This window comes from Carassius auratus, chromosome 50 (genome assembly GCF_003368295.1).
Source record: "Carassius auratus strain Wakin chromosome 50, ASM336829v1, whole genome shotgun sequence".
Taxonomy (NCBI): domain Eukaryota; kingdom Metazoa; phylum Chordata; class Actinopteri; order Cypriniformes; family Cyprinidae; genus Carassius; species Carassius auratus.
The window spans coordinates 2,823,385-2,841,873 of NC_039292.1; the positions used below are offsets into that span (position 1 = coordinate 2,823,385).

The 18,489-nt window shown below is 36.1% G+C and overlaps 1 pseudogene; it reads right to left on the minus strand.

Moving 5' to 3' along the window:
• Positions 1-467: 467 nt before the first annotated feature.
• LOC113066377 (unconventional myosin-Vc-like) lies at positions 468-18,137 on the minus strand (annotated as a pseudogene).
• Positions 18,138-18,489: the final 352 nt, after the last annotated feature.

Consider the following 18,489-nt stretch of genomic DNA (forward strand, 5'->3'; position numbering starts at 1 on the left):
TGAAAATCGGGAAGGATGAGCCAAAATACTATCAAAAACTGCAAGAAGAATCATTTTAACTTTAGAAATAACAATAAACAATGAAAACATGAAAAAAGTGTATCAAAAATGGTCCTGAAAATATGCTTAATTTTTCTTTCAATTTATTGTTTTGTATTTTTGTATGAAGTATAATGCATGCTTGCACTCAGTGAGACTGAGATTACTGGTTGAAAGATTAGTTCCAGGGTTTTCCATCTCTAGTCACCAGAGCATTAACCATAATAAACATTGCATTTGAGAACCAAGAGTGCTAAGAGTGAAGAGAGAAGGAATTATTTGGTAGTTGTGTTTATTGATTTATACAAAAAGTCAAACGAAGAGCTATTTGTGACAATTATTTAGGATTTACAAAATGAAGCTGAGCATTTGATGTTGGTTTGGGTCTTTAAATGTATTTTACAGAGTCTGTTCATAGTTGGTCTCATAAAAAAGCTGTTCTAAAAGAGTTACAATCTTAACAGTATTCATTCAAAATACACATTTAGAGAACATGATTAAAATCTTTACAAATAAATCAAAACATACAAGAGCATTAATGAGTTAATATTAGCAAATCAGCTACTGTGCGGTGTTCACATGATGCATTCATGTCAACACAGATGCACGATGACGTTAAGCACCCGTCCTGATATAACCAAGGTCAGAGGTTAAAGGTCAAATGCGAGTGACGAAGCCCAGGCGGAGGTTGCTGGGCACCTGTAGGAGCTCTAGTGCTTGTGGTGAGGAGCAGAAGGGAAAGGTGACCTGGAAACGATACTGTGAATCCATCATCAGCTGAGACGACCCCTCGCGCTCCTGAAGCAACGCCTGTTAACACAGAGACCAAACAAGGGCCAATCAGACGATGCTCCATTCTGTTCATTTCTATTACCATTCAAAAGTCTGGGGTTAAGTATGATTTTTTGTATGCAAGTTAATGCTTTTATTCAGCAAGGATGCATTAAAGTGACAGTAAAGACCTTTATAATGTCACAAAAGATTTCTGTTTCAAATAAATACTGTTCTTTTGAACTTTCTTTTCATCAAAGTATCCTAAAAAAAAGACAAAGCATCATTGTTTCCACAAAAATATGAACGAGCACAACTGTTTTCTACAATGATAATAACACTAAATATTTCTTGAGCAGCAAATCATCATAATATACTGATTTCTGAAGATCACGTGACACTGAAGACTGGAGGAATGATGCTAATAAAATTCAGCTGTGCATCACAGGAATAAATTACATTTTACAATATATTCACATTGAAAACAGTTATTTTAAATTGAAAAAAATATTTCACAATATTACTGTTGGTGAGGAGACTTCTTTTATAAACAATAAAATGGTACCAACCCCAAACTTTTGAACAGTAGAGACTGTGCTTAAAAAAATAAATGAACCTACCTGCACTTTGCGGACAAACGACGGAGTGACACGCTTTTCAAAATCATCAATGGGTGTGTAGGAGTTAAGGATTTTCACAATCTACAAAACCAGAAAACAGTCAGATTTTATAAATGATAAATTAAAAACTGACATTCTACGGCCGATATAGCCTTCATATAAATGAATGAAAGGCAAAGCACCTGCACAGGAGAGAGCTCGGAGCATCTCTGCTTGATCTCGGCTGCGTCTTCATCTGTGGTCTTGTTGACTTGAAGAATCCAGGCGACCTGAGAGAGCGGTCCCAGTGTTTCCATGGCACAGCTGCTCTGCAGATCCTTCTCTCGCAGCCACTCCTCCAGATAACTGATGTTACACCTGAAAGAGAAAGACGCTTCACTAAAACAGAAAGACATACTACCATCTGTGCGGTAAGCATTATGTTTACATCCATTTGTATGTGCACAGAATCACCTTTGTGCACTATTCCAGAGCACACTTCACATATCCCACAATGATGCAATGCACAATTTACTTTCCATTTAAGTGAAGTATGAACTGAAAACAAATGAGCATCTCCACGGTGTGAATAGTGCATGATCGTGTGTTTGAAAGAGGCGGATTATGCAAGTTTCTGGTTTAGAATTATCATGGTAGTTTATTAATTAAATTAGTTTGCTCGAATTTAGGACATAATACAATGAGTGACAGAACTATGCGCATGTTCTGTATTCATGTAAATTTATTTTGAAACTTTCCGGAACGTTTTTTGAGACTTTGGACATTTTTACAACTGGATACAACTCTTTAGCAATGTAAATTAATCATAATGCATGAAATAGCATTAGACATCCCCTTTTAAACAGCAAAGACATTATGTGACCCTGAAGCACAAAACCAGTGTTAAGTCTCTGGGGTATATTTGTAACAATAGCCAAAATACATTGTACGGGTCAAAATTTATTTTTCAAACATTAAGTAAAGATCATGTTCCGTGAAGATATTTTGTAAATTTCCTACCGTAAATATATCAAAACATCGTAATATGCATTGCTTAAGAATTCATTTGGACAACTTTAAAGATGATTTTCTCACTATTTAGATTGTTTTGCACCCTCAGATTCCTGATTTTCAAATAGTTGCATCTCAGCCAAAATATTGTCCGATCATAACAAGATGCAAAGATGATTTATTCATGATGTATACACCTCAATTTTGAAAAATCGACTGGTTTTGTGGTCACATTTATAGTACTATAAAACAAAACCATGACTTCTGATCAACTCAGTGCATCCTTGCTGAACAGATCAGTAGTGTATATATGCTGTGCATTGTGTAGTAAGGATGAAACAGATGTAGGCACCTGATCTGCATGCCCTTGCGGCAGGAGCACAAGTCCTTGCGGAGCAGAATGCTGTTGATTGAAGTGGCTCCGATGAGGAAGAACAGCTGTCTAATGACCTGACCCTGCAGCTGCGGCTCCATGCCATGCTGCGTCATGCTGGTGTGAAACGCATCGAGCTGCTGAAGGATGTCTGTCACACTGAACGGCTCCGACCCGCTGTGGTCCCCGCCGTCCTCGTACACGCTGTTCGAGCGCTTACGGAAACCTGTGGGCTTCATGCTGGAGATACCCTGAAGACTCTCGTGCTCCAACATCCCAGGGACTGAACGGAGAGAGCGGATTGGTTAACGAGACGGAACAAAGGAAAATGCATGAAATGAAACGCCAATGCATTCGTACTGATCATGGGGAAGAGCGCGTCCTCCATCACGCTGATGAACTGATGGTAGATGTTGATGGCGAGGTCGCTGAGAATCTGCCGGTGCTCTGACAGGTCGAAGTTCCTCAGGCAGTTCTTGTTCTGGCGAGGAGTGTTGTGCTTCATGAACTCCTGGTGACGGACGGGATAGAAAGGAGCTCAGTGGTTGGTTTCAGGAATGATACAAGTTAATAAGCGTTAGAGTAGAGAGACTTCACCTCGTCTCCGCTGTACTGTTTGAGACAGTTGAGGAAGTGATATGTGTTCGAGAGCCAGAAGGACAGAACTTCAAAACTCTCCTGGTGACTCTGAAATCATAGACAGCATATAATCATCATCATAAAGTGACGTACAGCGTGTTTTAATCACATCTCTGAGGATTCTGCAGGTTGGATGTATTCTGATCGTGTGTTTGAAAGAGGCAGAATATGCAAGTAGCAGGTTTTGAATTATCATGTTAGTTTAAGAACTGCATTAGTTTCCTTGAATTTAGGACATAATACAACGTGTGACAGAATTAATTCATATTTAAATTAAATTAAATTAAATGTATGCATTTATCCAAAGCGACTTACAGTGCATTCAGGCTATCAATTTTTAGCTATCATATCATACCATATTTATTTCATTTATAGTCAAAAGAACATTATATTTAGCTTAAAGCAAATTAAGTATGTTTACACTTATTCTATTTTTGCAGTGAAATTATATTTTATTACTGTATTTATTATTATTTTAATATTTATTGCACTGCTGTATTATTAATATATATGTATATTTAAATCAGCATTAAAGGCAATACTATAATAAAGTAAACATTACCATGTTTACAATATCATATAATCATAGTTTTTGTTTTTAATTGCATCATAGTATTTGTTGTACTGTTTATAATCAGCATTAAAATCAGTACAACAAAAACTATGATGACATATAAATATATATATATATATTTCTTCATGTTATATTTCTATATTATATTAATACAAATATTTAATATTTTTTATTCTATTTTGATTTTATTAAACAAATTTTGCATTGCAATAATGAGAAATCACCCACACAAAACGCATCTGCTTTAAAAGCAGAGAATAACCCTAATTAAAACCACAATCAAATCATATAAAATCCACATCTGTCAAAAACATCCAGAATAAAACCAGAATCTTTACTTATTGCAGAATATAACTGAGGCTTTTCTCTGAAGCACGGTACACATTCAGAGCACAGCGTCTTACCGTGATCACCTCTTTGATAGCTGAGATGATGGCGTTCATGAGGGACTTGAGTTTGTTTCCGTCATTGAGGTAATCGGCGTGTCTCACACACATGAAGAGGAGATGTGCAGCCAGACCAGGGATCATCAGCACACTCACACCGCGAGGTTTCAGCTCTGCACAGTACACACCAGTGAGTAGATGAGTTATTTCTGCACATGTACACATGCTTTAAGTGCTGGATTTACCCAGTATAAGTGTCCGGATCAGCCTGCTTTCATCCTCTTTCTTGTACTCCAACATGCCCAAGTACTCTTTGGGCACAGCCGGTGCTGCTTTCTGATTGGCTGATGAGGATAGAAAACATGGAGAGGATGAGACCGGATTGGCTAAACATAAAATCGGACGAATGAAAAGAGTTGTACCAGTCGCATGTGTCTGAAGAGCTTTGATTTGGTCTTGGAGTCGTTTTATCAGTCTGTCCTTCATGTCCAGCTGCTCCTCAAAGTCCTGGAACCAGAAGAGAGTTATGGTAAAAATTAGATTAATATTAACATATTGACTTTTTGGATCAGGAGGACACTGATTCTGGTGCCACTAACAGTCTAGTTTTAAAATGAACAAGTAAATGAATTAATTAATAAATCTAAATTAAACAAAATACTTTTGAAATAAGTTTTTAATATATATATATATGTATGTACTAAGTATATTATAAATATATAACATTAAGGAAAATAATATTAATATTCATGAGGACAACTAACAGTCAAAGTTTTTAATAAATTAATTAAACTGCATATTCATGCATAAATAATATAAATAAAGTATTTTGCAAGTATATTCTAAATAACGACTTATACATTTTAAGTCTAAATATATTATAAAACATAAAATTAAGCATGCTACATGTAAGAAATAAGCTTTTATGAAATAATTAATATACACTAAAATATATTTAATAAACAATATATTATTTATTAAAAATTCAGCTTTCAATTTTGCATTTACTTTTAATTTATGTTTTATTTTGCATTATGCATGCTTTGAGGTGTGCATATGTTTATTATGCATGTCGTTTTTCTTTATGACTAAGTTGCTTTGTATAAATGAATCCATATGAATGCAAATGTAATCATGAGCGAGCCCTTTCACACACACACACACACACACACACACCATATTCTCAGCTGTGAGACGTGATGTCTCCTGTCTGAGTTTGTTCTTGGCTTCGCTCTCTGAGAGCTGGGCTTTCTGCAGCTGCTGGTTCTCCTCCTGGAGGTCAGCCACCTGTCTCTCCATCTCTTCTCTTCTCCTCTCGCTCTCTGTGATCGTCTCCTCGAGGTGCCTGTGAACAGATGCACAACACCTGCTCCTTCAGCCTGGTGCCACAGTCTGTAGTGTAAATACAGTCTGAGGGTAATAAACAGCTCACCTGCGCTGCGATCGCTCCTCGTCAACAGTGAGCTGAAGCTCGTTTGACAACCCCTTTATTTTTGCTGCAACATACAATTCAGGAAGTTCAAACGTTATCATAATTGGTTCAACCTTAAGAATTTAACATTATTTATTCATATACACTGCTTAAGTTTGAATATTTTTTTTTAAGTCTCTTTGGCTCACCAAGACTCCATTTATTTGATCAAAACAAAGTAAAAACAGTGATATCGTGAAATATTATTACAGTTTTTAATTAAAATCATTAATTCCAGTGATGCATAGCTGCATTCAAATGTTGAAAACAGTGCTGCTTTACATTTTTGTAAAAAAAAAAAAAAAAAAAAAAAAAACATGATATACTTCCGATAGTTTGGAGTAGGTGAGACTAAAAAAAATAATAAATTATTTTATTCTGTAAAGACGCATTAAAATCATCAAAAGTGACAAAAAAGATAGATTTCTACTTCAAATAATTCAGCTTTGCTACCACATAAATAAAACACATATAATAATATATATTTAAATAGGGGACTTTTATTTTAAAAGGTAATAATATCTCACAACATAAATTCAAATTCAAATAAATGCAGCCTTAGTGAACATATAACAGACTTCTTTCAGAAACATTCAAAAATGTTCATGATTCCAAAAGCGTATTTCAAACAGAAGCCCTTGAGTGTGACATCACATCCTGTTGCCCATATCTGCTGAGGATAATTAGCATGTAGTTGTATTCAGATGTGTTTGTCTCACCGTTCATCTCCGCGCTCTGATCTTGTAACTGGGTTTCGAGCTCTTGTTTGTGGCGGTTCAGTTCGGACACCTGCTGCTTCAGTTCTGGAATCACCTGCACACAGGAAGTCACCATCATCGCCAGCAGACGTCACACTACGCAAACAAACATCTGGTCTACTGTACAGAAACACAAGCGCTACCATGTTCTCGGCAGACAGACGGGCCACTTCCTGTCCGATGCTTTGGTTGACGTTGCTCTTCTCTTGAAACAGAGCTTGAAGTTGCTCGTTCTCTTTGTTTAAATGTTCGTTTTTGAACACCAGAGCTTCCAGCTGACTCTTATAAGTCTCCTTTTGCTCCCGCTGCTGAGTTTCCATCACCCTGAGATAGAAGGACAGACAATTTGATGGAAAAACAAACACTACGGATTAAATGACAAAAACTTTAGAGGTTATACTTAGCAGCTTTCTCCATGGCTTCAAAAGCAGCGAGAAGATCAGCTCCATCATCATTATCTAAAGCTTCTTCATTAAGTCTGGAGTTAAAGAGACAATTCGATTAAAGCAGATCAAGAGTGTGCCCAATAACAATCAGCAATCCCAATATTTTCACACACCTCTGGATGAGAATTTCCTCTTTGGCTTCGCCGAGCAGCTGTCTGGTGATCGAACTCATCTTAGCTGAGGGCATTATAAAGGGTAGAGAGGCTTTAGTCGAGTCATTGAAACATCATGTAAAGACGGTCCACGGAGTGTGTTGTGTACCTCTGGCTTGTAGATTCTGAGCTCTCAGGGTTTTATCAGCTTCAGCTCGCTGCATCTGCAGGCTGTTGATTTCTTTGCGTAAATCTGGGATGACCTTCAAATTGAAAATAAATTAAGAAATAAATAGTAAACATCTCTTTAATTTGCAGAAGTGCTAACAAGTGCTTCAGAGTTGGCAAAAGTTGTAGCTTTTTTAGTCTGGGTTTTAGGATCCGAAGGACAAAATGCAAAAATGCTAAATAAGTGCATACACAAACAAACAAACAAATCCACATTTTCAAAAAAAAACAAAAAAATTATATATATATATATATAAAGCATGTGTGTATACAAATAATCAAATAATCAAAATGTACAAGGACATAAATATTTAAAGGAATACGTAAATAAATAAACAAATGGGAGAATTACTACAAACTGAAAAAATATTAGGAGATTAAAAATGATATGATTTTTTCAAATTAAGATATCTAAATGAAAATGAAAATACATAATTTAAAATTAACTTTGAATTTTGCATTTATTTTAACATTATTGCATTTCCCCAACCATTTGATTAATAATGCATTGATTTTTCTGCATTGATTGATTTAATGGATTATTCGGAAACTTGTTAATTATTTCTTTTTTATTTATATATTCATGCATATTTATTTATTTATTATTTTTGCATGGTCATACTTCATGTTAGGCTATGTCTTGCAAGAATTAAACTGCATTATGTACTTGTTCTTAAACTTGGGAAAAATGTAAGAAGCAAGAGAAGGAAGAGTGAGCGGTGTGATGCACCTTGACGTGTTTGGTGAGCTGCAGCACTTGTTCCTGTAGTTCTGCATTGACCTTCTCGTCCTCCTCCACCTGCGTCTGGAGCCTGATTCGCTCCTCTCTCAGTCTACGGCTTTCCTCTTTCAGTGCTACCATCTCTTTATCCCAATCTTCCTTCTGGAGCTCACTGTTGTGCTCCGCCACCCTGACACAACAGAGAACCGATTTAACACAAGACAAAGCTCTGACGTATAGCCTAAAAATCTATTATTTTCCATGCAAACTATTTAAAAGTCAGGTCTGTTTCTCACAAATCAACTTCTGACACCCACTTGTTGACTACTTTTATGTGCTTGACATGGTCACCATCCACTTGCAATAATATGAGCGGTTTGGATACATTATCATGAGTTCCACGGAGGAAATTAACTCATGTTTGGAAAGATATGAGAGTGAGTAAAGGGTTTGTGGGTGAACTATTCTTTCAGAAAACACTCTTACTTTCTGAGTCTCTCCTCTCTTTCTAAATCCTCCATCAGTTTTCTCTTTACATCCTCAAATTGATCTGGAAAACAAATGTTTCATGAGTTACAGTCGCACACTCTTCATGAGCAGTGTTTTAAAGCCAGTTCACTCGTCACCTTGCATCTTCAGGCTCGTCTCTTTCAGTTTCTGCTCCAAAGCCTTACTCGCCTCAATAAGTTTCTCTTTGTCATTCTGAAGCAGAGCGATTGTCTTGGAAGAGAGAACAAAGTGAACACTCTCATAAACCAATAAAGTGGGTCATTATATACTTATATCAGTGTTTTTTGATCAACATGACCCAGTGTATGACTTTAAGTGTTATAAAAACACAGATTTGAGAGCATTAGTGCAACTGAAGGTGTCAGAATAAACAATAAGCGCTGCATGAGGTCGAACACATCTAGTATCTTCACCTGATTGGCCTCTTCTGACTTAGTTCTCGCCCTCTCTTCTAAAGCTGCCATCTCATTGGTTAGCTTTCCAAGCTCCGCCTCCAGGGCCTGGATCTTTTCTAGTCCTTGAGCACGAGCATTAGACAAACTGGTGAGTCTCTCCATAAGGCCTCGGTTCTCTTTATTCTAGAAGAAGTGAAAGAAAGGTTTAGTATTTGCAGAGCCACTGCAGAAAATTATTTATTTAGCGGGTCTTAATTGTCTTTATTGTAAGTTTTTAAATACTTGACATTTAAATTCAAGCATGTGGCAGTTGTTTTTATTTAAAAGTGATTTACTGTGCTTTCAAAGTATACGCTTTTATCAGCAGTGTGACTTTTATTATTTATTAATATTTTGGATTAGCCTTTATTTTAATATTTTAATTTTTGTTTTGTGTGTTTTAGTAAATTTGCACCTTGCACCTCGTCATTTGTATTATTTTTTGGGGTTGCTATTAGTATTTTTATTTTATTCATTTATTTATTTATTTTTTTAAATAATTTTAATGCTTCAACTTATTATTTCAGTTAATTTCCTAGGCAACATTTCTAGGGTTCTCGTGTAAAAGTTTTAATGTTTTAATCAAATATTTCTATTCTATTTTAACAATCATCTGTATGCGTTTATTTGGAAATCAAACCTATGAGATGCTTTAGCAGTCGGGCTACATGCTCTTGAAGTGACTTTGAAATAAGTTACATGCATTAAATATTCAACAACAATCTCTTTAAAATCGATTTGTTTTTTCTAACAAGCAGCAATAAGTTTAAATGGACACCGAATAGAGCCCAGCGATCTCAAAAGTCTCCTCTAGAGTTTTAAAAGAGATCTCAATACTATCAAAGTCTGCGATCAAAAGTGAGAGATCTCTATATTAACTCAAACATTTCTCATCCAACCAACATTTATTTTATAGCTCTCTAAAATAAATGTGCAATGTGCAATTTATGTGCAATAAATAATTTCAGTTTAACGGCGTTAACATGGTTTGATGCAATTAAAGTTTTTGGAGTTTTAGAGAGAAACATTTGAGACAAAGTGCAAGACAAAGGAACCTTTCCCTCTCTGTTGTCTGATCGTACCTGCTCTTCTATTTTCTTGCGCAGCTGCTGGACTCGGTACGAGAGCTGCACGTTGATGACCAGACGTCGCATGGTTTGAAAGCGCCGGCGCGCCAGCCAAGCTCGAGCGTATTTCTGCAGAACCACGGCCTTGTGTGCCGCCACCATCTGAAATAACACACAAACACTCACAATCAAATGAGTGACCTTCATGAAACACTTCACGCAAAATGACAAACGCTGAGTCTCTGCCTTTCTGTAGCGCTTGCGGGCCGTCCATCCTCTGGTGTAGGCCTGGATAATGACAGCTGCCCTCAGGACCAGCTGATAAACCCTCCGGACCAGATACCCACGACAGTGTCTCTGGATCACCACAGTGGCCCAGGCCTGCTTCAGCGCCACAGCTGTTATACAGCGTCTGCAACACCATGGTGAAAACACAAGACGAGTTCATGCATTGCATTGCAATTGTCTATGTAAACATTCAACAGATTGACATCTGTGGTTGCATCACATCAGCCAATTGTTGTGTATTAGTGCATTTTAAAATTCAATGCAATTCTAATTTATTTGTATAGCGTTTTTCACAATACACACTGCTTTACAGAAATTGCATGTGTCTACATTACAATTTAATGACTAAAGTGACAAACTTGACTTGATGCATCCTGAACGGTCAGGGTTATTGTAATATGAATTAAAAGAAACTTTAATTGAAATGGAATAAAAAATAAAATTTTTTTTTTTTTTTTAGTTGCAAAGGTTACACTTAGTGAAACCACCTGATCAACTAAAATAACTAAAACTTAAATAAATCAAAATGCATTTAAAAACGGCATTAAAAATGGCAAAAACACACAACAAAATTACTAAAAACCTGAACAAAAATAGAAAAATGAAAATGTTAAGTTTTAAAATAATTTAAAATATTACTTAAAATTATAAATGAGGTAATAACAGTTTAAAATTCAATATATGTTTTATGGACTGCTTCTATGGTGCATCTGTGTACATGATTGCTCAAAAGTGCATTAAAAAGATCAAAAAGTGACAATAAAGCAATGCATGTTACTAACCATTTCTATTTAAATAAATGCTGTTCTTTTGAATTCATCAAAGAATCCTAAAAAAAATGCATCATGGATTCCACAAAAATATGAAGCAGCATAACTGTTCTCAGCATTAATAATAAATCAGAAATATTTCTTAAAACGGCATATTAGAATGAATATTGAAGGATCATGCGACACTGAAGAGCATTGCATTACACTTGAACTAAAACTGCAATTATGTTTAACACTGTTACTGTATTTTGGAGTTTTGGATTGGTAGCGCTCTGGAAACCCTCACCTGATCTGTTTCTTTCCACGCACGTACTGTTGGATAGTGATGGCCGCTTGTCTCATGTGCAGGAACCTGCGTCTCTGCCTCCAGCCCCTCACGTGCTTCTGGATGGTCACGCAAGCCGCTCGAAGATGATCCAAACGCAGCTTCTCCAGGTACGCCACCTGTCCCGCCCGGAAGAAGATCTTACTCCGACCGAACTTGTACTGGTTGGAATCCTGTAATGGAGCAGAGATGGGTTTATTCGGAGCATGGCTGAAGAACACGAGCTGTCAGATGAAGCACAGTGTGCTTGTCTTACAGGAATGAGTCTCTGCAGAACCGTCTTGCACGTCTGCTTCTTCTCTCCCAGCTTCAGCTCCGCCTGGCTCATCAATATACTGTAACGGCTGTAAAACTCTATGTACGTCCATCTGTGGAGATGAGAACTGTACGAATTAGTGATGAGAAGGAAACCTGGGTTGGTTGGATTTTCTGATGTGATTTGATTACTCCAGTTTCTCTTGAGAGTTTTGTTGAATTTTCCACAATAAAAATAAAAATAATTTTTTACAAATTCTCACAAAATTGTGTCTAGGTGAAAAAAAAGTAGATTAAAAAATAAATAAATATTTAAAACATAGGATAGAGATAAAAATATATATATTTTATGACACTGTTGCATTATTTTCTTGATATATTTGAACACATTTTCAGATGATTTAAATGATTACTCCAGTTTTTCTTGAGTTTTGTTGAATTTTCCACAATTAAAAAAATAATAATTAAAAGATTATCACAAAACTGTGTCTAGGTGAAAAAAGTAGAAAAAAATATATATAAATATTTAAAACATAAGATAGAGATAAATATATATATGTATATAAATATATATATATATATATATATATATTATGACACTGTAGCATTATTTTGTTTATTTATATATTTATCTTGATATATTTAAACACATTTTCAAATGAGTTTTGTTGAATTTTCCACAATTAAAAAAATAATAATTAAAAGATTATCACAAAATTGTGTCTAGGTGAAAAAAAGTAGATACAAAAATATAAATATATATTTAAAACATAAGATAGAGATAAGAAAAATAAACAGAAAAAAATACTGACACTGTAGCATTATTTTCTTGATTATAATTGAACACATTTTCAAATGATTTAGATGATACAATTATTATTATTTTTTTAATATTACATAAATAGTAATATATTTATGTAATAAATATTACATATTTCCAGTGATGATTTTTTTTAACATTATAGTGTTTTACGAAATTTTAAATAAATGCATTAAATAAAAATAATTAAATAGAAAACCTCACAAAGCAAAAATAATCATAATCATCCTAATTATAAGGTTTCTTAATTATCCTAAATATAGGATTTTCTTTAAGCAAAATATAATATCTTATAATTTTGAAGTAAAATATGACCTATTTTGTCATTTTAATATTTATTTTCTTATATTTCTATTTAGCTTTAATTTATTAAATTTTTCAGTTCTAGTAATTTAACCAGGGCAACATTTAAGAATTTCATAAGGTTCCGAAAAAACTTTTTTTTTATTATTATTATTATTGTTTTTTTTCAGGTTTATTTAAACTAAATTGCACTAATTTTAGTTCTAGTTAACAGATGCACTAAAATCCTTCACAGATATTTCCCTATAGATATGCTTTCCTTTATACTCCTGTGTTCTGCGTCTATAGGAAAGTCACTGCCTTTACAGAATTGTTCAAAATGAAGTTAAAAGGGCAGATAGTGATGCACGGAGAGCTTCGATCACCTGGACGGGTAACTCTGGGCACTGATACGGATGGTCTCCAGCACACCACACGCTCTCAGCTGCTGCACCACACGCTTTGAGTCGTACCTGAGCAAACACACACACTAATAAATGCACTGCTTACAAAAAAAACACTAATAAAATCATTTGGGCTTTGCGTGACTTACTCAAAAGCCAGTTTCTCCTCATTGGGTTTAATGCAGCGCACATAATGAGGTGTTGTAGCATTCAGCGTCTCCATTAACAGGTACAAGGAACTTCGAAACTAGATAACACGTATAATCTTTCAAAATGAGTTCATCAGCCAAGCAGTCGCTAATATTGTCTGTGGTTTTTGTACCTTGTCTCCTACAGTGGTCCTCAGCTGCTTGTTCGAAGCTTTGACTCTGGGTTGTGCTGGTGACACCTTGATATTTTTATGGCTAGAATTTGTTTCCTCCTCTTTAAAAAAATCTGCCAAGAGAGCATTCTGAAAACAACACAGAAATTAGATGAACAACTTTATAATGGCATTAAACCTCATTAAGGGAGCTATTAGATTGATACCTGACTAGTGCGCATGATGTCCACCAGCTCTTCATACAGAGTGTCTCTGTTCTTCTCCAAAAACCCTTTACACTGGTATTCTACCTGAAAAAAAAGTTTAGTTGTTTATGCAACTTCTTTTCAGTTTTTAAGACTGTATAGAGATGTCATAGTCTCTCACCTTATCAGCAAAATGCTGGATCACAAAAGAGTCATTAGACATTCGGGGTTTCTCAAACAGCGGCCTTGAGCCTAGAAAGTTGTACAGCTTTTGCAGCCAGTTTTTATCAGTGCCCTGCAGGAACTGTGGGAGACCAAAAACTATTTAGTAAGTGCAAACAATATTCATAATTATCCCTAAATATGGATTTCTTTAAGCAAAGTTTAATATCTTATTTCTTCCTTTTGATTTTGAAGCAAAATATTACCTGGACATGTTCTTGACAGGTTTCATAAAATTATAAACTTTTTTAAGTTTAAAGCTTTAGTAATTTTGTTATGTGCTTTTGTAATTAATTTTTTTTTTTTTTTTTTTTTTTACTTTTTTTTGTTAATTATTTATTTATTTTTATTTCATATTTTGTACATTTTTCTACATTTTGTTTTAGAAATTTAGTATTTCAACTTAAAAAAATACTTTAAAAAAGTTATTATAAAATGAGACAATTAGGAGTGAAAAAACTAAACAAAAAATTACAAAAAACCCACAAATTAGATCCTTTTATTGAGATTAAATGAAGATTAAGTAGAAACTCTGGAGACATTTCACAATTTCTCAGCAATTTCTCCTAAAACCAATTTATTTGTGTCCTAAGCAGGTACATTTTCTGTCCTTAACACAGTAAAAAATAACTTAGCCAATCAGAAAACATCTGGTGCTTCATATTTAGCAGTGTTGTGTGCAATTTTGAACCAATGAGATTCAATTGTGGGTGGAGCTCTGTCTAGCTCCGCCCACATTTGAATCTCATTGGTTCAAAATCACAAGCTGCAACTGTAATATAAAACACCATGTTCATTCACGGTTTAAAGCAGGTTAAGACTGAATATTTTATCCACAGAGTTATTCTCACCAGACACTCCTCATCCAAAAGGTCCAGAATGCCCATCTTAGCCTCGATGAGATCAATAACGGGCTGATTGTCATAGAAATCAATCAGCGTCCAGGGAATATCCTCTTTCATGTACTCCTCCTGCTCCAGTTTAAACACGTGCTGATAGGATGATAATCAGAGACATGTTTTTATAAGTTCCACTACAAATCAAGTTTAATTCATGGAAAGGTGACACAGATGAACCCACCAGGTTGAACTGCTGCTGCAGCTTCTCGTTGGCGTAGTTGATGCAGAACTGCTCGAAACTGTTCACGTCAAAGGTCTCAAATCTAGAGGAAGACAAAAAGCCAAAATGTTAGCCTCCACACAAATGTATGCAATAATGTTCTGTTTATTATAAGCATAGTGCAGTTTAGTCATCTGCCACTTTAAATTCTTGTGCTCTTTAAAGCAAGATGGTTTCTGATTGACTGCTGATGTTTTTATCGTACATCAGATGGGAAAACACTCACTCTGGAAAGGATTTCAAGGGATTTCCATATATGTTTACCATTATAGTTATCGTTCTTGGTGTGAAAGGGCCTTAATTCAAAGGCTATGGCTCATGCAAACAGGGTCTAAAACTAGCATTTTGCTGCTTGTACTTTAGAATATTTATGGGTCATATGTATTTTTTACCAGCCATTAAACAGTGTGTCCATTATTTCCTTGAAAAACATGCAGAAAAAAATGAGGAAACAGATCTAATTGCAATTTCACATCTATAGAAATATCGCTACATTACTAACTAAGTTTTAGTTTATATACTCCTACTAGTACTACTTCTATTACTAATAATAATTAAAATAAGAATAAAGTAAAAATATTTAATTTAAAACAAAACAAAATTTGAGAACTAAAAAAAATGTCATGGTTGTTTTTTTGCTTTGCTTTCAAACGTTGAAACAATAGAGCTTTTATTTTGGCTGGAAATTACCGTTATCACGAGTGGCTCATTTGTAAAGATCAAATAGCAGTGCATCAGATTACATTTTTATATCATTTTAATTCAGACTTTGCAATTTTATACTTGCATCAAACCATATCACGTTCTGAGGCATTTTTTTAGGATTAATATTAAGAAGCGACTGTCTAACTGGCGAGTAAGAGGGTCTCATTAACTTACCACCGCCAAATTTACTTGATTTGGTGGCAAGTGTTACTTTTAGGCCCTGCATGCAAATATACATTTCAAGCTGTCATACCCATAAATATCCAACACCCCAATAAAAGAATGTTGTTTCCCAGGGATCATTAGAGCCTGGTTGATCTTGTGGATGACCCAGTCAAAAAGATGGGCGTAGATGTGTTTGGCAAGGGCATCACGGGCGTTGATGGCACGATCCTTGGGCTGCGGTTTCACCACCGTCTCTGCTGACAGGACTATCCGTCTGTGACACAGCCAACGGCTCATGTTGTCCATTTTGACGCCCATCAGCTCACAGAAAATGGCCAAGTGAGGGTCTCTGGACTGGAGAGAGAGCAGAATCAACTTCTGATGAAACACCCTGATTCGGCCTGATGTCAATTATCAACATAAAAACATATTTCTTACACCGATGGACGATTTCTCAGAGCCGTTCTCCTTGATTACCACGTTGCCCAGATGCAGAATCGCAGCGAGCACCTTAAACACGTCAGCCTGAAAACTGTCCTTAAGACCTGGAGAGAAAACACTGCATCAACACGGCTGAAAGAACAGCAGAAGATTTGCGCTCGTTCATATATATGATCAAAATAAACCAGACGCTTGAGTCACCTAGTAGACTGAAAGTCCTGCGTGTTTCTGCCATGTCAGCGCGGTCGTCCACACCGTCGATCTCTGTCTCACCACCCACACGTGTTGTAATTAAACTTGTCTGCGGACACTAATGAAAACATGAACTTAATGACACTTCAACCAGTCCAGAGTCATGAGCAGGAGTTATTTTAGTGTCCGTACTGTATGCTCCCTAATATTGCAAGACAAACAGATAAGACTCCCTGAACTCTACTATATGAATAGCAACTACTATGCCATAAAATTCAAAGTCATATAACATGTAAAGAAACACTCACACAGTCTTAAGCTTTAAACTCCGGCTGGTTTGCACATGCACACATTTGGTAGAAGATGTGATAATTTCTCTCATTCTCTGACTGCAGGAGAACAAATCAATATTAGGAGTTTTGCACCTTTATCATGTAGTTATTCTGTTATGTCACGTCTACAAACCGCGAAAAGCATCTCTCACCTGAAAAACCACCCTTGACTTTTCCAGGAGGTTGTCCTCATGTTGGCTCCGATGATTTGGTATCTTTTGTCGAAGCTGATTTCAGTGTACTTCCCAAATCGACTGCTGTTGTCATTTCTGGTTGTTTTTGCATTTCCAATGGCCTGCAAACACATCAGATATTGCCAACTATATCAGATAAGGATGTTTATGATGATCTGATCCCATGGTTTGTTTTACCTCGGTGATTGGGTTGGATGCCAAAACCTTGTCCTCCACCCGGATTTGCTGCCAGATTTGCTAACCACAGCGAAGTACCTCATAGCATAGCGAGCAGACACGGTCTTTCCAGCCCCGGACTCACCGCTCACAATGATGGACTGATTCTTGCCATTCCTGCAGTTTGAACAAAAAAAATGGGTCTTGTTTTGATCTAAGCTTTTTAAACCTGTACAGTTGGTTAATTTGGGATATGTTTGTGCCAAGTCTTTCTCAATCAACCAAGACTTATAGAGATAGTTTAATTAAGACATAATGCTTCACCTGGCCATTTGTTTGTAGGCCTCTTCAGCAACAGCAAATATATGAGGGTCCAGGTCGCCCATATTTTGACCCGAGTAAGCATGAATGACCGCATCTCCATAGATAGGAAGAGTTTTGTATGGATTGACTGCCACCAGGATAATTCCTAAAATGATAAATATCATGGTGAAGTGATCAAATCAGCGAAGGAGGTACACATTAATGAAACAGAAGACCTACCGCAATATGTGTAGATGATTTTGGACTCGACAAATCGGACTTTGAGGTTGTGAAGCACGGCCGGCTCGTGAAGGTAACTGAGGGCCGTGAGGTCATTCTCACCCACCAGGATGTCCGGGTTTCGGAGGGGTGGCAACTTCTCACCCCCTTCCAGAGGATACTGCAACTCCTGCAAGAGAGGTTCACAAAGAGAGCCATTGATTCATTCCTGGATGAATCAACGGTTTGAACGAATCGAATGAATGAATGAATCACGCGATGACGTTCTCATCAGACATTTACTGCCACGTACTGGCATTTTTCATTTCTAATTACGAAAAATAACTAATAATTGTATATTTATTTCTATATCATCCTGGGACCCAGGCACAGGCATTTTCCTCTGTAGAGGACATTATAATTTAGTGCATTTCCCTGAGAGCATGCAGGGCTTTTTAGAGATATTAAACGGGTTTGATCATAAACACACCTTCTCCTTGGTCTTTAAATATGACTGATATTGCAACGCTATCTCACGACCAATTCGTACAAATTTATACGATTTGTCTAAACCCCAGTGACGGTTATGTTTAGGGGCTGGGTTAGGTGTAGGTCATTCGTACAAATACATACGAGTTGTGCAACTCGTAAAATACATACGATTTGGCAAA